This window comes from Cynoglossus semilaevis, chromosome 20 (assembly GCF_000523025.1).
Source record: "Cynoglossus semilaevis isolate Cse_v1.0 chromosome 20, Cse_v1.0, whole genome shotgun sequence".
Taxonomy (NCBI): Eukaryota; Metazoa; Chordata; class Actinopteri; order Pleuronectiformes; family Cynoglossidae; genus Cynoglossus; species Cynoglossus semilaevis.
The window spans coordinates 5390367-5399089 of NC_024326.1; positions in this window are offsets into that span (position 1 = coordinate 5390367).

The following is an 8723-nucleotide window of genomic DNA, read 5'->3' on the forward strand; positions in this document are numbered from 1 at the left end:
GAAAAAGGGTGAGAGAGAGAGAGGGAGGGAGAGGGAGAGGGAGGGGGGAGAGAGAGGTTGAAAGTGAGAAAAAGGTCAGTGTCCTACAACAGACTGAGAGGAGGAAACGTGTGAGACAGTTAGAAAGGGGGGAGAGAAGAGAGAGAGTGAGAGATCACAAGTGCTTTTAGAGCTGACCTTACAGACTGTGACGGCCTGGAGGGAGGTGAGGGCGGTCCAGAGAGAGAGGGGGGGGAGGGGTGGCGTGGCTCAGTGGAGAAAACCCCCCAGAACCCTCTCTGTTCTGTTGCGTCTTTGGTCGAATGTTCTAACTTTTCCCCTGGAGTTTTAAGAATGAAGTGCAGGCGTGTGGACATGATGGATGCAGCGGCAGATTACAGCTGCCCGACCACCCAGGGCTAACGTTTAACAGCTAGCTAAAGCAATCAGCGTCTTATTAGTCAGGACTGGAGCGAGCGGCGCTATCAGGTGGAGGAAGGAGGCGTCACAGAAGTCTGATTATGCATCTCCCAGTGTGAGCTCTGCTGCCGTGACCTTGGGCTCATATTTATGCGTTGGCTCGGAGCGTGTGTGTGTGTGTGTGTGTGTGTTTGTGTGTGTGTGTATGTGTATACTGCAGTTCTCCCTTTGGCCCTGAAGAAGCACGTGAGTCAGGGAGTAGAGGGCGAGAGAAAAGGGCAGAGAAGACCAAAGAGGAGACAGAGTCACATAATGGGGGAGAGAGAGAGAGAGAGAGAGAGAGAGAGCATGACTGTGACATGACTCACCTCAAGGCAGCAGGATTGATGAAATATTATCAAAAGACCTATAGTTGTTGGAAAATCAAACTTCTTTTTTTTCTTCTGGGGCCAAAGGTTAAGAGCAGATGTGAACGTCATGTCCAGTCAGTGGTTACCTGGTCTGTACTGTCAGTACTGACATAAGAATGATCTTCATATGACCTTGACTGAAGTAACAGTCAGTGTTTGGACGAGGTCTAAAGGTCAACGTTATTATTTTTCCAGCAAATATAGTTGAACTGTAGTGTTTAATTCACATATGGCCAAACCTGAACCTTGACCTTTCCATGGATGTTGACCTTGAGGTGGAGCTCGTCGTGACCTGATGGTTTCTGAGTCTTTGAGGACAAACTTCCTCAGTGACGTGTCCAGGTCCCAGGAGGGAAGCTGCCTCTGTTGCCATGGAGACTCCTCCTATTCTAATCTTTACTGATCGCCCCCCCCTGCCCCCCCGACAACCCCCCAGGAGGTTCCATGTTTGGTGTTCTGAACCAATTACCCAAAACAAAACAGTTTTTATTCCATAATTTGCAATTCATAGTTTTTCATTCCATGGAAATGAGCGGCAAGATCGATACGTACCACGGTGTTCAAACCTCTGAACTCTGCTCCACAACCTCCGTCGGAACTGTTCCTTCAGGGAAATTTACTTCACAACCAATGTGGGAAAAAAAACATTTCTGTTTGTGTGGAGTAAATATGCTAATGATTGTGTTTTTTATAAAAGCAAATACTGTAATATTTGACGGTGTGCTTTGATACGAACTCCAAATATTTTACCTACAATTACTCCATAGTATTGCATGATATATATATTTTTTTTTTTTCTCACAATTTTTATGTAGGTCTTTAGAGTAGTGCAGAGGTTGGGGGTTTGAATCCTCCTAGTCGTCAGTTAAGAATAGCATCTGACATAAAAACTAAATTAAAATTCTTACCATCACATTACATCTCCCCTGATGAAATGATTGTTTTTTTAAATATTTTTTTAAATATTTTCTCCACTCAGTGACTTTTATTGTTTACCACATTCCCTTGAATACAAATTGGTTTCTTTTGGCAGCAGAGAATTTGGAAATTAAGCTCTCTGTTTTGGATTGGACTGATGAAAGTCGGAAACAAACATGTCAATCAAAAAGGCCTTGAACAACAGCAACACACGGTGGAGTTTGACTGAACTACAGCCTCACCGTGCCAACAGGCATGGGGTGTGAGGTCAGAGGTCAGAAGGTTCACTCATCAGTGCTGCTAGCTGTTGCAGTTTGACTGGATGTACCGTTAGCCGCTCGGCTAACACATACACTCCTGCATGTAAGCAGCTTATGTGGGCTTCAACAGGAGGAGCTGAGGAGGCAGCTATAGGAGCTGGATTAAGGAACGCAGCAGAACAGGCAGCCGAGTGTGGAGACGGAAATGTCAAACCTTCATTTTCTACATAAATTACCACAGATTGAGTTTTCTCGGGATACAGTTTGGGCTCAGAAGCGTTTTATCAGACCAGCATATTGGCTATTTCAACCAATTATAGAAACACGTGTCATACACACACTGAGGGAGTGTTGAGAACGGGTGTAATCTGAGCGAGGGGGAATTGTTGACTCTCCAGTTGGAAAAAAGAAAAAAACACAATTTCAGTAAGTGTTTTTGAGCCGTGTTGATGAGAGGCTGGAGCTCCTGTGAAATACTGGATGAAAAGTTGGCCCCAGACCTGAGAGGGTGAGGGTGTGAGGGTGAGCAGATGGAACAAAACGGATGCTAAAATTATCTTTTCTAATAAGCCAATCAAATATCATATAAAGTAAATGAGCGGAGGTGATAATGTGACGCCAACTGTTTCTTCTGTTTTTAATTAAAACATTAAAGTGTTAAACAAATGCACTGTCACTGTATTAATTAGTGAATACATCTAAATCAAACGTCAGTCAATACAGAGAACAATAACAGCAGCAGGAACAACACGGCTGCTGTGGCTGGAACAGCAATAATGACATTATATTATATTAATTATATTAATGACAGGGAGTCAGTCATCACTGACTGTAACAACAACGTTGTAACGGCGTGAACACATTAACACAGGCGTTACAGTCAGCAGGAGTTTATTATATCATCATCATCTTCATCATCTTCATCATCGTCAGCGTCGTTGATGACGACCACATCGTCTCTCTCTCTTGTCTGTGCCCGTAGTAATTACTGGGAATGTTAGACATGAACAAATAGTTCCGGTACTAATCTTTGTCCCTGGAGGGCGCCGTCTCGTTGTCACTAATGAACGTCGGTGAGTTTGTCAGATATTTTAAACAAATTAAAACAAAAGATGAATTCTCGTCGGCTGATGGTTTTGAGATAGACTTTAAATGAAACCGTTCCTGGTTCAACCTTGAGACTCGTGTTCAGTAACTTTGAATTATTCATGTCTTTGTCCAACTTTGTTATAAAAGAGATAAATTACATTTTTTCACACCTACACGTGGGAGTAGGAGATGGAAGAGAAGATAAAACCTACAGCTCACCACGAGAGGAGTCAGGTTAGAGGAGGACGGGTCAGGTCAAGGGGTGAGGAGGGGGAGGCATGGAAGGTGATGAAGAGGGAGGAGGAGGAGGAGGAGGATGTTAGTTACAGAGAGGGAGAGAAGGAAATGAAGAGGAGAAGAATTTGGTTTTTGCTCTGCTGACACTGGCAGAGGCAGAGTGTCATTTTTTAATGTTTCCTAACACACACACACACACACACACACACAGGTCCAGGTTCACTGAAGAAAAACAGAGAGTGTCATCTTTTAATGTTTCCTAACACACACACACAGGTCCAGCTTCACTGAAGAAAAACAGTGAACATAATAAAATACACACAACAAAACCTATATATGTACATATATAAATATATCTGTATATTTGTACGTACGTAGAGTGAGTGTAGTGAAGTGTCTGAGACCGACCGTCCCGGGGCCAAAGGTCAGGACAGAGTGTTGAGCTCTGGCTGCGTCAGTTTTTACGGCCACTCTGGACAAAAACCTGAGCCATCACTAAAAGGCATCGCTTTACGACGTGTTTCAAAGAACTGGTTCTTTTGTTCCAAAAGGACGAGAAATCTGCTCGGAAAACACGCCGTAACATTAAGTACGTCGTAAAAAAAAGGCACTAAAGAGTTCTTAAAATCCACTTTCATTACTGCTCACTCACTCACTCTCTCTCTCTCTCTCTCTCTCTCTCACACACACACACATTGACACCTCTGGTTCTCCGCAGCACTGACATGTATGTGCCGCCGTTTGGCCTTTAAACGTACAGTGAGAGTGAAGCCTCTCGTGGCCTTTCCTCTGCTTCTCTCCTTCGGATGAAATACGACGTGAAGGCGACAACAGTGAACGGTGAACCGAGGGAACATAGGCCCCAATCGTCACCTCCACCAGGCGGCGCTCACCTAGCGCCCAGCATCAGCTGCTGACGATAATCAAACGTGTAGATTTGCGGACGGCGCAGCAGGAACAGACGCTTGTTGCTCTCTATGTATCGTGGAGCGGCGCGGCGGCGCGGTCGCTAAAACAGCTAATGGTGCTAAAGGAAAAAGTCCAATCGTGATAAATAATGAATGTTGCATTAGAGCCCGTTTGTCGAAGGGCCCCCAGAGACGGAGCACGGAATTAAATGAAACAAGTGCAGCGGCAAGGTGTTGGCACCGCGGTGGAATTAAAGAGGCGATCAACACTAACCCGACTTCGATGAGCGGTCGATCTCAGATCAATGCTAAACTATTAGCTGCTGATCCTCGTGACGTATTGGAACCACGTCTGGCTGCAGGACGCCCAGGAGTGTTTTCATTTCCATCCTGACTTTTTTACTTAAAATAAAATAATAAAAAGTTAAAGTTTTCAGAGTTGAGACAGAATTTCAAAGTTGTCCCTGTACAAAGGTCTGTCTCTGAGTCTCAGAGGAGGACGGAGGGTTTCAGTGTGAGAGTTTCTGGAAGACGTTCCTCTGATGTGTTCACTGCTTTATCTGGTTAAACGTCTTATAGCCTGGAGGGGGCGCTCCACTCCAGGAATGTTCTCATTAGCATTGGGAGAAAATGGTAACAGTATATTTTGACTTCACATCAGGGCTGTTTTAGTACAGTATTTACAGAGTACTGCGTGAGTACTTTCATTTGTGTACTGGCTGATACTGAGTACTGTGACAGTACTGGTCTTCAGGTTTGGGTTTCAGGAGAGCAGTTTCATGTACACTAGGTGGCGCAGCTCAGTAGGAAGTGGATTGTGGTGCAGTGTGTGTGTGTGTGTGTGTGTGTGTGTGTGTGTGTGTTCTCGTCACTTCAAGGAAAATACTTTTATTTTCTTCTAATTAACAGAAGGTTAGAGAAAAAGAAAACCAGTCCGTCTGTATTAAACAAACTGACGTCGTTGTCATAGAAGAACAAACGACATCAAAATGAACTGAAAATAATCTTCAAAAAGTTAAGTTGAATTTTGGGATAAAAAACTGTTTGACGTAGTCGTCCACTCGTCGTCACGTGACTCTGTCCACTCAAACCTGAACTATTGAAACCAAGACCTGTTTGAGGTCAATGATGTCAGATCTGATTCTAACGTTTCATAATTCAGAAATCCAGGCTGAGAGAAGAGAGAACGCTGATTTATATCACATCAGCAGCTCACGGCTGACTGACTGACGGCCGCTGATTTATCACAGCCGCTCGTTTCCAAACTGATCACTCCAGCAGTGAAGTCTTAGTTTGACACGTTTATTTCACACAGTCAAATCCTCGACATGACTTGTGTGAAAATCCATGGACTCATGAATCTGACGGAGAGAGTGACGTGTGATCAGGCCGGAGCTGCTGAAGGGTTCAGATAACGGAATGTTTCCTGATGTCACACCACTGGACCTCAGTGATCACCTCCCACTGAGCCACTGGGCGTGGAACCGGTTCTCTGACCCGTCCATGTCACCAGGTGGAACAGACAGAACCGCAGTAGAACACGGTTAAAAAATATATATAAAATAGAATCTGTTGATGTTCACTTATTATATGTGTTTGTTGTAGTAGGTGAGTCCCTCCCTCCCTCCCTCCCCCCATATCCCCGTCCAGATGGGGGACTATTGCACTCCAGGCCAGATGGGGGTGGGGTGGGGGGTGTGTGTGTGTGTGTGTGTGTGAGCCAACCAGAGGTAGACTTTAATTATCAGTCAGTGTAGATGTTGGCTCCACTCTGAGCTGAGCTCCATTAAAGCCAAGTCCACACTTCCTGGCCAGCAGTCAACGCTTTCCTCTCACTCCAGGTCAGGTGCCACCGAGCCACACACTCACTCACACACACTCACACACACACACCCAGACTAACACATTCTTAGTCACGCTTTGGCTCCTTGTACATTCTGTGTGAATGCGTTGCCAAGTGGAGGTTGATCCAGAGCAGAGGGAGAACCATCACACTTTTATAGAAGAGACTGAGACTGAGGCCAAAACAGGCTACACTAAGTTAGCTTTAGCTTTTAATAAATTAAAACAACATTGTTTAAATGTGTTATGAATTACTGAAGAGGGACAGAGTAGAAGAAGTAGCTGGGATTATCTGTGACTAAGATCGTTGTCCGGTGGCTGAAACTGGTCTTTATTAAGTTGTTAACATGGATAAACACTTGAATGTTTTCTGAACCTAAAACGATTTATCATTTGTATGAATTTGTTTTTCTGTTGACCACACACTGACTTCTGTGAAGAACTGACTCTCTCCTACAGTCAGTGGACGAGCTGCCACCCTGGCCTGAGTGAAAATGCTGATTTTCCTGCTGCTGTGACCCGTAAAGAACGGAGCAGCCGAAAGTAATTCTTCTTCTCCACAAAAAAAAAACTCCCCCTGAAGACGTGTTGTGAAGTCGGCCAAGTAGAAAATGTGCAGGAGCACACGCTCCCCCAGGCCCAACATTATCCCAGTGGTTGGTAAACTGGTCACCAGTTAGTTACTGGATCTGTTTGGACCTCATCATTAGGAGACGTCTGTCTCCCCCCTTCCCTCCCCCTCAGCGACCTGCTTCTCTGGTCATCTCTGTGAAGCAGGCTCAGAGCTCTGTATTGATTGGCTGACCCCCCCGTGACCCCCCCCCCACCCTCTTCCACACACCGTGGCTGATCTAAAGGAGCTGAGTCAGTCCGCGCCCCAGGCGCCACCTCCACTCGGCCTCGTTGTGGAATTGGAGCGGTCCGCGGGGTTCCTGCTCCCCAGGTTCTCCGATTCTCACACCTGCACGTCTGCCCTTGCAAAGTCTCCCTGATGTGTCGGGGGAATTGAACCTCACTAATAGTTGCAGTGCTCAGTGGTGTCCTGCACCACTGAGCTACAGCTCGTCATTCCACTTCATGTCCATGTTGGTTTTTCTCAGTTCTGTTTTTTCCAGTTCGTACAGAGTTGAAAAAAAAAAACAACAAATACAAAGAAGAAAGAACTTCATTAGTCAGACACACATGAAGTTTCACCTTGTTTTTAACTAGTCCTGGAAATCAGAGCATAAACATGATGTTCCCAAGTGCATTCCAGTCTGGCAGTTCCCAAAGTGGGGGGCGGGGTCCTCTCAGGTGATGTAAACCAAAGCGATTTGATTTAAATTTGAGTACGTTTGCCCCAGAATCATCAGCTGCAAAAAAATGTATCCAATCCATAAAAGATGAAGTTCAGATGTTTGAAAATTTGATTTAAAAATCAAACAAACTGCTTCTGACAGAAGGATAAACATTTTTCTTCGTGTATTATTTTCCAAATGAGCATTTACTACAGCTAATCAACAATTTAAATGTGTTGTTTGAAAAACACTCTGAACGCTGTTTGTTGTCCCTCGAGGTTTTTCTAAAAATAAGACCAACATTCATTTTACTGATGCTGATCCAGAAAACACACACACACACACACACACACTCTTACCTCTGTGTTTTTGTGATTTATCGTGAGGCAGGAGAGTGAGATTGTTCGTACGGTTTTAGTTCTTGAAGTGATTTAGCGTTGGCTCAGAATCATCGCTGATGATTCACGGTCGTTGTAGAAACGTGAAGTTGACGATGAGAACGTTGAAGCCGGTGATGAAGTAATTGTTCAGATTCTGGTGTCGCCTTCACAGGAGGCGGCGGTGGAAATGAAAATGGCAGCTTATCGGGCCGCGATCGGCGCCGAGCCGAGGTGACACGTGCGTAAACTCGGCTTTTGTGGCCGGCGGTTTCATATTGTTCGACTCCTGATGCGTGTGATAGTGTATCGGGGGGGATATGAAGAGCAGAACTTATGAGGTGTCGTATTATTCACCCGGTGGTGCCGTTGTACCGTCTGACTGCCAGGTGGCCCGGAGATACCCCGGCGCCGCACAGACTCACGGCCGCCATATCTGTAGTAAGTACATTTGGCTCCGTACATTCTTCTGTTCATCTCCCAGGTAAAGGTCAGAGGTCAGGCTTAAATGGATTTGGTTTCCTAAGGCGCGGCCCTCCTCCTCCAGATTGTCTCTGAGCGGAGCTCTCAATCAGAAGCGCCGTGGCCGCTCACCGCGGTAATGACGGCCGAGGCTTCATTAAGAAACTCGTTAAGCTGCAGGGTCGTTAAGACCCTGATTGTTAATGACACTTCATTAAGGACAGAGAGAAACCCGGGGTCCCAGGGTGGTCCTGACCGGCTGTGTCTGACCAGTTGGCCTTTGATGATGACAGGGACACGGCAGCAGAGTCCAGGTCAAACCGTGAACAGTTTTCAGTCGACGTGTGCGACTCGTGCACCGGTGGACCTGAGTCTGAGTCTGAGCAGAGGAATATTTTATTAGTCTTGTTATTTCATCAAAATTGACAAATTAATGCAGCCACTATTTTATCTTTTTTTTATATCAGGATTGTCACAATTAACAAACTGATTAATTGGTGAATTAAAACAGATTCAACTTTTTATTTGCCAGTAAAATGTTTCC